Genomic DNA, 13,768 nt, shown 5'->3' with positions numbered 1-13,768 from the left:
CTCCGATTGGAAGAACGTGAGGAGAGTGGTGAGGACAGCAGAGAGGATCATAGGGGCTCCTCTTCCCTCCATTCAGGACATTTCATCTCAGCGCTGCATGTCCCGTGCCCGTAACATCATCAATGACCCATCACACCCCCACCATGGACTGTTCTCCCTGCTGCCCTCTGGGAAGAGGTTTGCAGCATCCGCTGCAGGTCCACCAGGTTCTGCAACAGCTTTTTCCCTGCTGTCATCAGACTGTTGAACACTAGAACTGTTGAGCTCTAAACTGAACTCTGCATCACACATTCACAGAACTGTACTTTATGACACTACGGACCTCTATCTTGCACTATCTCGCACTACCAACTTTACTGAACTTGTATAAACCCTTTAAATAGAAGTTTAATACATGGTTTAGCATTCCTCTGCACACTCTTGAATACTGTTTTGCCTACTTGCACTATTGCATAATTATCACTGCTGCACTTTATACTTATTTTTAATATATATATATATATATATATATATATAGTATATGTATATATATATATTTTCATAGGATATGTTACTTCTATTCAACTGCAATATCACTACTTTGTTGTAAGACGTATGCAATGGAATTTCGTTTTGTATGCACCATGTGCAGACAAGATGACAATAAAGTTTGTCTAAGTCTAAGTCTAAGTCATGTCAGGTCAGCTGTCTGGAGAGAGAGAGAAGTCAGGACCTGCGGGCGGAGCACCACCGTGCCACCGCCGCCATGACGGAACTCAAAAGCAAACTCCATGAGGAGAAGCAGAAAGAGTTAGCCATTACCAGGGAGACATTACTGCGGCAGCATGAAATGGAGCTGATGAGAGTGATCAAAATCAAAGATGGAGAGATCCAGCGACTGAATGCCTTGGTCCTCAGCCTGAGGGACGGCTCCATGGACAAGGTGATCCGCTCTATCCGTGTCTGACTATCCGCACGCCACGTCGGGCTTCGATGCGGCCGCTACCGTATTGTGTAGCTTGTCCCCAGTAAGCGTCGCGGCGCTCCGTTGCGGTCTCAACGGCCCGGTGTGGCGCAATGTCTGCTCAGGTGAGGAGGGGGGGCGCTTTGCTGGCGGAGGTGGAGGAGACGCGGCGGTGTCGGGAGACCGAGCGGTGTCGCCTCCACCAGGAGCGCGGAAGAAGCCCTGGCAGCGGCCCAGCAGGCCTGGCAGTCCCGAGCGGCCGAGCTCCGATCGGCTCATCACCAGCATCGGGAGGAGCTGAGCCGAACCAAGAGAGACTGCGAGAGGGAGATCCGCCGACTGGTAGGACTGATCAGATGCGCGGTGCGTGGCTATGTTCCCAATTTCGTTGTATACCTGCAGTGCAATGACACCTAAGGCATTCTATTCTATTCTATTTCACAAGAAGAAAATGTCCGGTTGCTCGCTTCGCTTTTGTCACAGCAAAGGTGTTCTAGTCGATTCAAGAAAAAAATTGGCCGGTTGCTCTCTTTGTTTTTGTCACAATTCTGGCAAATGAGTTTGCCCGCCTGCCTGAGCGCTCCCCGTTTGTACATCCAGACGGATGAGATCAAGCTGAAAGACAGAGCGGTTAGTGTTTTGGATGAAGCCCTGGGGCCAGCCACGTCCACCGCCTTCAGCTGCAGACTCAGGCTGCCGAGCAGCAGATCGCTGCCCTGAGGGATTCCCAAAGGGTGGGCCTAAACTACCCTGGAAGTGGGGTCAACGCCGCTACTAGCAATCCTCTTCATTGCGTAAGCCACCTCATCACACACTTGCAGTACGCATGACTTAGTTCGTTGCTGGAGGAAGGTAGCACAAAAACAGTTTTGAACTTTGAACGAGTGCTTGTGTGTGTGTGTTGCGGGGCGTTTTCAGTCTCAGGAGGATCGGGACACGCGACGGTTTCATCTGAAAATCGCTGAGCTCAGCGCAGTCATCAGGAAACTGGAGGATCGAAACGCCCTGCTTTCTGAAGAGCGCAATGAACTGGTAATTTATTGACGGCACGCTTGAAGGTTTGCGCTACGTTTGATGCGCGCCATCCAGCGAGGCACCCATTGCGCTTGCTTATTAGTTGAGCGGCGCGGCGAGTCGGTTGCCTGGTAGATGTCTTTTATTGGGAGCCAAAGCCACGATTCCGTTCAAACCGATGCAAAAGGAATGGATACGTTCTGGCCCGCGTGTTGTGCGTCTTTCACATCCCGCACTTCATGCTTGCAGCTAAAGCGACTGAGAGAAACAGAAAGCCAGTTTCTGCCACTCCTGTACAAAAACAAACGCCTGAGCAGGAAGAATGAAGAACTCTCGCTGGTGCTGTGCCGCCTTGAAAACAAAGTGCGCTTTGTCACCCAGGAGAACGAGGAGATGGCAAGCTTGGTAAGTCGACGCGGACAACGGCGGCGTGCCAACAGAGTCCACTGCATTTGTGTTCCACAGAGAAGGCCTAGTTCGCTCAATGACCTGGACCGCGGTTGCGGCCAGCAGGACGGTGAAATGGAGTTCCTTCAAGTTGTGGAGCAGCGGCACATCATCGACGACTTGTCCAAGGTCTTCAGGCAGGCGACTCGGTGCACGTACGGCAGCGCCGCGCTCGCTCGCTGTCGCCAGGAAACCTTTTCCGTCCAAAGCTTGGCCGGCGGCCGCCATCCAAAAAATTGGCCCCTTAAATTCCGACCTTTCAAGCAGGAGCATTGTGCGCACGCGTTTGAACACGCTTTAGACTTGTTTTGCCGTTTTCAGCAGCTCAAAGCTCCCGTTTTGTCAGCGCCTTTGCCACTCGCTGTGCGCTGAAAACGACGGACTTGCCCGGCTGCTCAGCCCGTCAACCATGAGCCGCGAGCGCGACGTCATTGTCCGTAGGCAGCTAGTGGCAAAATGCACCCTGTTAGAGTTGCGCTCGCTCCAACTTATTTTGCAAGAACCACACGGGAGACAAGTAAGTTCTTTTGGACACCTGCAGGTGGAGAGTCCATCCGTTGTACGAATGAAGTCTGACTCTCGGCTCCTGCACGAGCATTTTAATTAAGAGAAACAGGGTGGGTGTAAGAGTGGATTGAATAGAGGAAGCCCTTGACCTCTAGTCAAAACATAGCAAGGGGTGTTTTACGACTTTGTGTAGGAAGGGATAAGCGATAGGGATAAATAAGGGATAAATAATATTATTTATTACAGGTTGCAGTCAAAGTCAAAGCAACATAATGATACGATAAAGATAATCTGGAAAACCCTGACACACCCTGTAGTTGTCACTTTTGGAAAAGACGAGCGTCCCTCCAATCATCGCCGGTGACGTGTTTTTCAGGCTCTGGAGACAGGAGCTCATGTCAGAAATGTCATTGTGAGTCGCGTTTGTTTCTGCGCCGGAGCCATTCGTTCCCTTTGCATCCAAAGAATCTCAAAGGCGGATTATTTGTGTCGACAGGAGAGAGATTTGCTGCTACGATACCGACGTCGAGAATCTCTGAGGAGGAACAAAGCGTGAGGTCCTGCAAGGTGAGTCTGTTTGTTTGCGGCTGCTTGGTGTTGCGCAAGATGAAATGGCCTTTTTCTCGCTATCGTTCCTCTCGTCGATTCATCGTGAGGTGTCGCTTCAGTTTGTTCAGAGAGATGTTTGCTTCCGCGCCCGCAGGTCATCGAAACATTTTACGGCTACGACGAAGACGTGTTGGTGGACTCGGACGGATCGTCCTTGTCTTTTCACACCGACAGAACCCCCGACACGGAACCCGAAGAGGTAGCCCGCCATTTCTGCCAGCGTATTGGCACCAAACATTCCTCTTCAGCCTGGAATCGGACTCGTCTTTGCGTCGCGGGTGCTTTGTCGCCGGTCTGACTGATTCTGGTACTAGTGCTGTGTTGCATTGGTGTGTGCATGAAGAGGCGGAGCTTCGCTACCGCCAGCTGACGCAAGAATATCAAGCGCTGCAACGAGCCTACGCTCTGCTAGCCCAGACCAGCGAAGGGGACTACGACGCCGAGAAGGAGATCAAGGTGGCGCCCCTTTCCGCAACCCCCGGCCGGGTCGCAGCCTCCCCGTTCTCACCCAGCCTCGGGTGTTCTCTGGTCTGAAAGGAGGAGGAGGAGCCTCCCTCCTCCTCCTTTCAGACCAGAGAAAAGCTGATGGTAGAAATGGGTCACTATCAAAGCAGAGTAGCAGATCTGGAGTCAGCGCTGAAGCAACAAGGACAGGTAAGCTCATCAATGAGCACACCTTTTTCTCAGACAAAATAGCTACATTCTTCAGTCACTCATTCGTCTGGCATTACTGGACCAACCCCCCCCCCCCCCCCCCGAACGTGGCTGGGAAAATGCGGAGAAAAGCAAATGTCATTTTCCAGTCAACCAAAGAATTTGTGGATGAAAATGACACAACATTCCAAAGCTGTCCACGCGTTTGTCTCTTCTAGAATGTCAAGTGGGTGGAGGAGAAGCAGCTGCTGCGTCAGAGCAATCAGCAGTTGGCCGAAAAGGTGACGGAAAGAAAGGCGCTGGGCGGAGTCGCTTGGCGTCACACCCGTCGGGAAGCCCCGCAGATGAGGTCTGACTGTCTTTTCAGGTCAGGCGGATGGAGGCGGAAGAAGCGCGTCTGAAAGAGCACATCCAGGATATCCGAGACCAAAACGAACTGCTTGAGTTCCGCATCCTGGAGCTGGAGGTGGGAAGACTCGCACAAGCGTGTTGAGGCCAGAGATGTGACGGACGGACGGACGGACGGACGGACGGACGGATGCATGCCTCTGCCTTTCAGGAGAGGGAGTGGCGCTCCCCCGTCTTGAAGTTTCTGCAAGTCCGTTTCCCAGACGGCCTCAGCCCTTTGCAGATCTACTGCGAGGCCGAGGGCGTGAGCGTACGTAAGGCGTCCCTCGCAACCCTAACCTTAACCCGAGGTCCCAGAACACCTTACATTGCTCCTTGCGCCTTTCCCCCGGACATCGTCATCAGTGATCTGATGAAGAAGCTGGACATCCTGGGCTATAACGCCGTAAGTGTATGTCGAACTCCTTATGTTCGCACTCCACGAGACTCGGCGGCTCAAATGTGACTTTTGGAAGGCTTTGCGCTGAAAGAAGCTTGTTGACGCTGTGCCTTTGGGCTCTTGCAGAATCTCACCAACGAGGAGCAGGTGGTCGTGATTCACGCCAGGACCCTTCTCACCCTAGCCGAGAAGGTAACGCGCACGTCCACGCACGCTCTCGCATTCTGCTTATGTGACAGCAGCCTTTCCTCAGTGGTTAGAATACATCAAAGTGACCAAGTCAGCACTTCAACAGAAGATGTTGGACATTGAAAGTGAGAAGGTAGACAGACACGCGACATCAGCCAAGGGGAACTCCGGCAATGTGCCCCAACAATTCTGACCTTGAGCTGTGCTAGGATATGTTCTGCAAGCAGAAGGGCTACCTGGATGAAGAGTTGGACTTCAGGAAGTGTTCCATGGACCAGGCTCATAAGGTAAGCCGCCCTCAAATCTCCCGCCGGACCACTGATGGACGAGGATTGCGGCCCAGAGGATCCTGGAGCTGGAGGCCATGTTGTACGAGGCGCTACCGCAGCGGGACTGCCCCGCCACGGACGGCGAAAAAGCCAGCCACGCTGGCGTGAATGACGTGCTGACGGCGGATCAGAGAGAAGAGCTTAGGAGCGCCGTGGACCAATGGAAGCGAGCCCTGATGTGCGAGTTGAGGGAGCGCGACGCTTGCATCCTCCAAGAGAGAATGGATCTGCTGCACAGCGCGCAACAGGTAAGGGCCCAAAGCCAGCCCGGCACTTACTTGCACGCTTACTGGCTTTTGAATGCCACTTTCCATTTGTCCGTCCTAGAGGAACAAAGAGCTGAAAGAATTCATCGAAGCTCAGAAGAGACAAATCAAACAATTGGAGGAGAAGTTTCTGTTTCTCTTTCTATTCTTCTCCTTGGCCTTCATTCTGTGGCCCTAACACCAGCTGGTGAGTGAGCTCCAGCGGCACCGCACTCGACACCTCCGATACACTGCCAGCCGGTCTCAGACGTTGGCAGACGCTCCGATGCCAACGTATACCCCCCGCCACGGTGACAGAGGCACCGCGTCACACCGGCGCTCATCCAATCAGAAGGCAGGAAAAGCAAATTCACATGCAGGGCACTTTTGAACCAGAAGAGAGCGCCACAAAAAACGGTTGTTGCCCCAAACGCGCACTAAAAAGGGTCAGAATAACAAGAGTCCCACTGGCCAGCCGGGGCCACCCGTCCAGCTGTTTCTTCAGGGGGGAAAAAAATTGGAGTCACCGGTGAGTACATTTTGCATTTAGCTCTGCTTTTCTGCTTCTGTCTTCAAGTGTGTGGCATCCTGCGATCAAAGATTCAGCCAACCCCAAAGCGGTTGACCTCAACGTCCCACCACCATGCCTACCAGAGCAGGTGACGTGATGCTTTGGACATCCTTCCGTCTCAGATGCCCAAAAGTACTCTTTGCCACATCTGCGGCAATACGGTGTCTTTTCAAAGGTGCAAATAAATCCAGCGTGGGCGGAACACGCACGTCTTCGGTTTTTCCCGCTTTGTTTGTGTGACAGCTGTTGTGAAAATTTTATACAAATAAAGTTGTATAGTACAGGTTTGGCCAAGCCGCAACTCCCGAACCGCATGCGGCTCTTTTATGTTCATATCATCAACATTTGTGTGTGTGTGTGTGTGTGGGGGGGGGGGGGGGGGGTTGTGCGTGTTGGCTTCACTTGAGTTCAATTTGGTATTTTGGTCAAAAGCGCATGTGGTGAAATTCCACAAAGTAGGATGGGCAAACACATTTCTTTAAACTATGAGTGTCAATTGGGCTCTTGAAATGGCAGGGAAAAGATGCACAGCAAAACGAAAATACGTAGATGAACACAGGACGTTTTAATCAGAGTGGGAAAGTTTCTATTTTTTGTTGAACGTGATGGCAAACCATTCTGCCTGATATGTCAGACCTCAGCGCATTTCAAAGATTCAAATCTTCAGCGCCATGCACTTAAGCTCACTCCATGCTAACATTGATCAGGCGTCGAACCCGCAACATCATGCTTAAGAGGTGGCCATGCTAACCAGTGCGCCATTATGTCAACGCATAATAACTGTAAGTCTACTGATCAAAACAGCGGTTACTACATGACGTCGCTACGTCGTGGTCACGTGACGCAGACAAGACGTCAATGGACGTGGGCAGAGTTAACTTGTTTAAAAGGGAGTGGGCAGAAGAAATATTTAATTTATTTAAATCTATTTTGAGTGCACACCATTATGCCAATGCATAACAACTGTAAATCTACTAAACAAAACAGCGGTTGCTATATCGTCTGCCACGTCGTGGTCACGTGACGCGGACGTGACGTCGACGCCTACTTTACATCCCACCGATCACAGGACCCCTCGGCTGCATAACCGTGCCCCCTTCCCAACCAATCGGATTTGCTATACGCGAAAACGACGCCAATGGAAAGAGCTTCCGCCCAAATTTAAATCCGTGGGCGTGGCTCGCAGCAGGAAGTAGGAAAATGGCGGCGATGTTGACAAAGACACAGCGGATGGTAACATACGACTAACAAGAGAAATATTTTTATTTTCTGCTTGCAACTGGACCGTCCAGAGCGTACACGGTAAGTACAACTCATCGTTTTTAAAAAGAAGTACTTTTGTTGCCCTGAAAAGCGAGTGAGCGTGGCGTTTGTGGGGGACGTCGAATTTCGACGATTCTTTCTGGTCAACGGTTGTAAATGATTGTGTTGATTAAAAAAGAAAACTATGTAACTCTACTTTTAACTGCCGTTTCAGATAGATTTGGAATTGCATCACATCCAATTTTGCCTGGGAACAAACAGATTAAATAAATCTTAGTTTTGAATAAGCCACTCCTTCTCAAACAAGTAAACTCTGCCCATTTTGCGCAGTAGATGTTCTGTTAATATCTAGTATTTATACAAAGTCATAATTTAAATTGCTTTCAACCTTCATTCATCGGTTCAACCAACATTACTCGCTCTTATTACCAACTTGTATTGATTTAACTAAGCGTTTAATACTTCCTATCAGGTCTCAAATCGAGATTTGGCAAAATACAATTTCAGCAAATCCAATTTTGCCAGGGAACAAAAATAGATTAAATAAACTAAATAAGTCCTCTTCCCATTAAATAAATCAGAAAAGTCTGTCTTGTAACCAGTCCTCTTCAAACAAGTAAAGTCTGCCCATTTTGTGCCGTAGATTTTGTGTCTATGCCTAGTATTTAAACAAAATCATAATTTAAACGACTTCTTTCCTTCATTCACTTTGGAAATTTGGAATTGCAGCAAATCGAATTTTGCCAGGGAACAAAAATAGATCAATTAAACTAAATACGTTTTCTTCCCATTAAATGAATTAAAAAAGTCTGTCTTGTAACCAGTCCTTTTCAAACAAGTAAAGTCTGCCCATTTTGTGCCGTCGATTTTGTGTTTATGCCTAGTATTTATACAAAATCATAATTTAAAGGACTTCATTCCTTCATTCACTTTGGAAATTTGGAATTGCAGCACATCAAATTTTGCCTGGGAAGAAAAGTAGATTAAATAAATTTAATAAGTCTTACTACTTCCCATTAAATAAATTAAATACGTCTTACTTGTTTCCACTCCTTTTCAAAACAGTAGTTTAAAACGAGGGCCCTTCACTCAATCTTTAACCTCAACCCCGCACGTTGTGTTGTATCTGTGAATCTTGGTTGTGGCCAAATGATAGTTTTCTTTCATTCGTTTAGGTTCCAAGAAAACTTGATGTAACTCTACTTTTAACTGCCGTTTCAGATAAGCGGGTATTACGTCGCAGTCATGTGCCGCGGATATGACGTAATTGCCCGAACCTCCGCCAAAATTCAAATCTGTTGGCGCGATGGCCGTGAGCCGCTGAGCAGCGACGATTATCAACAGAAATATCTTTATTTTCTGCTTGCAACTGGACCGTCTAGAGCGTACACGGTAAGTAACACTCATTGTGTTTAAGGAGATTTACGTTTGTAATAGCAGAAGTGTAGCCGCGTTGCGTTGTACGTGTGAAAATTGGTCGAGGCGAAATGTTAATGTTTAATTTCATTCCTTTAGGTTCCACGGTGTTTGTTGGCTGCAAGTTTTCCACTGCAAGAAGAGGCTCGTATCATTGACCAGGAGCGAGCTACAATGGTGAGTAGCCATAACATTTATGTTAAACACTTCCTATTTCATGTCTAACAGTACTTGATTTAACAAATAACCATAAATAAATACAGTGTGGGCACTGAAGTTAACATATGTGATTATACTGCCTAATCTGTCACAGAGTAGATTGTTGCAAAGTAATATAAGATCCAAAGTTGTAATTCAGAATAGTTTTCAAAAGAAGGCCATTAGAATTATATACAAGTACGATTACCCTTAACATAACAACAAGCTATTAATTAAATCACAAATTCTTCAATTCAAAGATTTGGTAGATTATCAGACAAATAATGTCTAACAGTAATTGATTTAACACATCACGATAAGTAGATTGAGTGTGGGCACTCTCAAGTTAACATATATGATTATACTGCCTAAACTGTTACAGAGTATGTTGTTGCCAAGTAATGTAGAATAGATCCAAAGTAGTAATCCAGAATAGTTTTGAAGAGGCCATTAGAATAATAAACAAATCTGATTACCTTGAACATAATAACAAGCTAAGTGTTTAATATGTCCTATGAAGTCAAAATTGGGCACCATCATGTGGTGAAATTTGGAATTGCATCACATCCAATTTTGCCTGGGAACAAACAGATTAAATAAATCTTAGTTTTGAATAAGCCACTCCTTCTCAAACAAGTAAACTCTGCCCATTTCGCGCAGTAGATGTTCTGTTGATATCTAGTATTTATACAAAGTCATAATTTAAATTGCTTTCAACCTTCATTCATCGGTTCAACCAACATTACTCGCTCTTATTACCAACTTGTATTGATTTAACTAAGCGTTTAATACTTCCTATCAGGTCTCAAGTCAAGATTTGGCAAAATACAATTTCAGCAAATCCAATTTTGCCAGGGAACAAAAATAGATTAAATAAACTAAATAAGTCCTCTTCCCATTAAATAAATCAGAAAAGTCTGTCTTGTAACCAGTCCTCTTCAAACAAGTAAAGTCTGCCCATTTTGTGCCGTAGATTTTGTGTCTATGCCTAGTATTTAAACAAAATCATAATTTAAACGACTTCTTTCCTTCATTCACTTTGGAAATTTGGAATTGCAGCAAATCGAATTTTGCCAGGGAACAAAAATAGATCAATTAAACTAAATAAGTTTTCTTCCCATTAAATGAATTAAAAAAGTCTGTCTTGTAACCAGTCCTTTTCAAACAAGTAAAGTCTGCCCATTTTGTGCCGTCGATTTTGTGTTTATGCCTAGTATTTATACAAAATCATAATTTAAAGGACTTCATTCCTTCATTCACTTTGGAAATTTGGAATTGCAGCACATCAAATTTTGCCTGGGAAGAAAAGTAGATTAAATAAATTTAATAAGTCTTACTACTTCCCATTAAATAAATTAAATACGTCTTACTTGTTTCCACTCCTTTTCAAAACAGTAGTTTAAAACGAGGGCCCTTCACTCAATCTTTAACCTCAACCCCGCACGTTGTGTTGTATCTGTGAATCTTGGTTGTGGCCAAATGATAGTTTTCTTTCATTCGTTTAGGTTCCAAGAAAACTTGATGTAACTCTACTTTTAACTGCCGTTTCAGATAAGCGGGTATTACGTCGCAGTCATGTGCCGCGGATATGACGTAATTGCCCGAACCTCCGCCAAAATTCAAATCCGTTGGCGCGATGGCCGTGAGCCGCTGAGCAGCGACGATTATCAACAGAAATATCTTTATTTTCTGCTTGCAACTGGACCGTCTAGAGCGTACACGGTAAGTAACACTCATTGTGTTTAAGGAGATTTACGTTTGTAATAGCAGAAGTGTAGCCGCGTTGCGTTGTACGTGTGAAAATTGGTCGAGGCGAAATGTTAATGTTTAATTTCATTCCTTTAGGTTCCACGGTGTTTGTTGGCTGCAAGTTTTCCACTGCAAGAAGAGGCTCGTATCATTGACCAGGAGCGAGCTACAATGGTGAGTAGCCATAACATTTATGTTAAACACTTCCTATTTCATGTCTAACAGTACTTGATTTAACAAATAACCATAAATAAATACAGTGTGGGCACTGAAGTTAACATATGTGATTATACTGCCTAATCTGTCACAGAGTAGATTGTTGCAAAGTAATATAAGATCCAAAGTTGTAATTCAGAATAGTTTTCAAAAGAAGGCCATTAGAATTATATACAAGTACGATTACCCTTAACATAACAACAAGCTATTAATTAAATCACAAATTCTTCAATTCAAAGATTTGGTAGATTATCAGACAAATAATGTCTAACAGTAATTGATTTAACACATCACGATAAGTAGATTGAGTGTGGGCACTCTCAAGTTAACATATATGATTATACTGCCTAATCTGTTACAGAGTATGTTGTTGCCAAGTAATGTAGAATAGATCCAAAGTAGTAATCCAGAATAGTTTTGAAGAGGCCATTAGAATAATAAACAAATCTGATTACCTTGAACATAATAACAAGCTAAGTGTTTAATATGTCCTATGAAGTCAAAATTGGGCACCATCATGTGGTGAAATTTGGAATTGCATCACATCCAATTTTGCCTGGGAACAAACAGATTAAATAAATCTTAGTTTTGAATAAGCCACTCCTTCTCAAACAAGTAAACTCTGCCCATTTCGCGCAGTAGATGTTCTGTTGATATCTAGTATTTATACAAAGTCATAATTTAAATTGCTTTCAACCTTCATTCATCGGTTCAACCAACATTACTCGCTCTTATTACCAACTTGTATTGATTTAACTAAGCGTTTAATACTTCCTATCAGGTCTCAAGTCAAGATTTGGCAAAATACAATTTCAGCAAATCCAATTTTGCCAGGGAACAAAAATAGATTAAATAAACTAAATAAGTCTTCTTCCCATTAAATAAATCAGAAAAGTCTGTCTTGTAACCAGTCCTCTTCAAACAAGTAAAGTCTGCCCATTTTGTGCCGTAGATTTTGTGTCTATGCCTAGTATTTAAACAAAATCATAATTTAAACGACTTCTTTCCTTCATTCACTTTGGAAATTTGGAATTGCAGCAAATCGAATTTTGCCAGGGAACAAAAATAGATCAATTAAACTAAATAAGTCTTCTTCCCATTAAATAAATTAAAAAAGTCTGTCTTGTAACCAGTCCTTTTCAAACAAGTAAAGTCTGCCCATTTTGTGCCGTCAATTTTGTGTTAATGCCTAGTATTTATACAAAATCATAATTTAAAGGACTTCATTCCTTCATTCACTTTGGAAATTTGGAATTGCAGCACATCAAATTTTGCCTGGGAAGAAAAGTAGATTAAATAAATTTAATAAGTCTTACTAGTTCCCATTAAATAAATTAAATACGTCTTACTTGTTCCCACTCCTTTTCAAAAAAGTAGTTTAAAACGAGGTCCCTTCACTCAACCTTTAACCCTATTTATTCACCTTCTAGGCTAAGTGTTAAAGGCTAAGTGTTAGAGGCTAAAAGCCAGAGGCTAGGCGCCAGAGGCGAGTTTTTGTGGGCTGAAGTTTTAGTGGGGTTAGTGTGAATACAATCCAAAAGAATACAACAGAATACAATACAATAGAATATAATACATAGATTAAATTCAATAGCTCTTACTACTTCCCATTAAATAAATTAAATACGTCTTACTTGTTCCCAATCCTTTTCAAAAAAGTAGTTTAAAACGAGGGCCCTTCACTCAACCTTTAACCTCAACCCCGCACGTCACATTGTGTTGTATCTGTGAATGTCTGTTGTGGCCAAATGATAGTTTTCTTTCATTCGTTTAGGTTCCACGGTGTTTGTTGGCTATGTTTTCCACTGTCAGAAGGATGAAAATACAAAGTACAACGCTTGGACGTGGGCGAAGACGTCACCGGTGAGTCCTTCCTTCCTATTTATTTACCTTCTAGGTGCTAAAGGCTAAGTGTTAGAGGCTAAGTGTTAGAGGCTAAGTGTTAAAGGCAACACAATACGAACAACACAACACAATACGAACAACTCAACACAATATGAACAACACAATATGAAACACACAACACAATACGAACAACACAACACAATACGAACAACACAACACAATACGAACAACACAACACATTACGAACAACACAACACAATACGAAAAACACAACGATACTGCACTGAACAACACGATACCGCACTGAACAACACGATACCGCACTAAACAACACGATACCGCACTGAACAACACCATGCCGCACTGAACACCATGCCACACTGAACAACACCATGCCGCACTGAACAACATTATGCCGCACTGAACAACACCATGCCGCACTGAACAACACCATCCCGCACTGAACAACACCATGCCGCACTGAACAACACCATTCCGCACTGAACAACACCATGCCGCACTGAACAACATTATGCCGCACTGAACAACACCATGCCGCACTGAACAACACCATGCCGCACTGAACAACATTATGCCGCACTGAACAACACCATGCCGCACTGAACAACACCATCCCGCACTGAACAACACCATGCCGCATTGAACAACACCATGCCGCACTGAACAACACCATCCTGCACTGAACAACACCATGCCGCATTGAACAACACCATGCCGCACTGAACAACACCATCCTGCACTGAACAACACCATGCCGCACTGAAC

The 13,768-nt window shown here is 44.9% G+C and overlaps 2 long non-coding RNA genes across 2 annotated transcripts; both read left to right on the top strand.

Moving 5' to 3' along the window:
- The first annotated feature begins 1,146 nt into the window (after positions 1-1,146).
- LOC148377728 (uncharacterized) lies at positions 1,147-1,933 on the top strand. Its single transcript, XR_015856474.1, has 3 exons — positions 1,147-1,285; positions 1,544-1,737; positions 1,862-1,933. It is a non-coding gene; the product is annotated as an uncharacterized LOC148377728 (long non-coding RNA).
- A 5,557-nt stretch (positions 1,934-7,490) lies between these two features.
- Positions 7,491-13,000, top strand: LOC148377727 (uncharacterized). The gene is made up of 6 exons (XR_015856480.1): positions 7,491-7,597; positions 8,780-8,950; positions 9,074-9,151; positions 10,724-10,894; positions 11,018-11,095; positions 12,912-13,000. It is a non-coding gene; the product is annotated as an uncharacterized LOC148377727 (long non-coding RNA).
- The last annotated feature ends 768 nt before the right edge of the window (positions 13,001-13,768 follow it).

Source organism: Syngnathus floridae, unplaced genomic scaffold (assembly GCF_059516105.1).
Source record: "Syngnathus floridae isolate MCC-2025c unplaced genomic scaffold, RoL_Sflo_1.0 HiC_scaffold_96, whole genome shotgun sequence".
Lineage (NCBI taxonomy): Eukaryota > Metazoa > Chordata > Actinopteri > Syngnathiformes > Syngnathidae > Syngnathus > Syngnathus floridae.
The sequence above is the reverse complement of the archived record's forward strand: the minus strand, read 5'-3'. Positions and strand labels throughout refer to the sequence as shown.